Source organism: Plasmopara halstedii (genome assembly GCF_900000015.1).
Source record: "Plasmopara halstedii genome assembly, contig: Scaffold_3060, whole genome shotgun sequence".
NCBI classification, from domain to species: domain Eukaryota; phylum Oomycota; class Peronosporomycetes; order Peronosporales; family Peronosporaceae; genus Plasmopara; species Plasmopara halstedii.
In genome coordinates this window covers 95316-95825 of record NW_020189964.1, presented here as the reverse complement: position 1 = coordinate 95825, position 510 = coordinate 95316, and positions in this window count along the sequence as shown.

Here is a 510-nt window from a genome sequence, read left to right as displayed (position 1 = left end):
GCACCCATCGCTCAAAGAGCGCTTCATCATCTGTAGCGCTTTTGCCAGGGGCGAGCACCACAGGTATTGTCCGCATTGCGAGTACACGAGAGCCACCTCTCTGAGCACTCAGACGAGTGCGATAAGCTTCCAACGAAAATTATTGTGAAACCAAGAAACGAGCTCGAAGAGCTTTCCATTTGACAAGCTTATCTTCCTTTCTTTCCGGGGGCCCGATAATGTGGACGCGTAACGATCGACTAACCGCGTCCTTCGCTTCCACAGCGGGATCCGCTCGGCGAAAGCCATAATACACACGAGTGTCAATGACCGACCGTGGATGGGTGCGCTTCAAAGCCGCCGTATGGTCAGCTTTTAGCTGCCGCCTCTGAGCGCCGTCGAGGTCGTTGGTGATTACGCCACGTCCCTCGATTGACGAGAGATCAGGGAACGGACAGGGGGTCCGCAAGGAGCGAGCAGGGCTCGTATCACGCCGCTGGCTCAGCTCGCCTTCCTCGTCATCCCATGCGA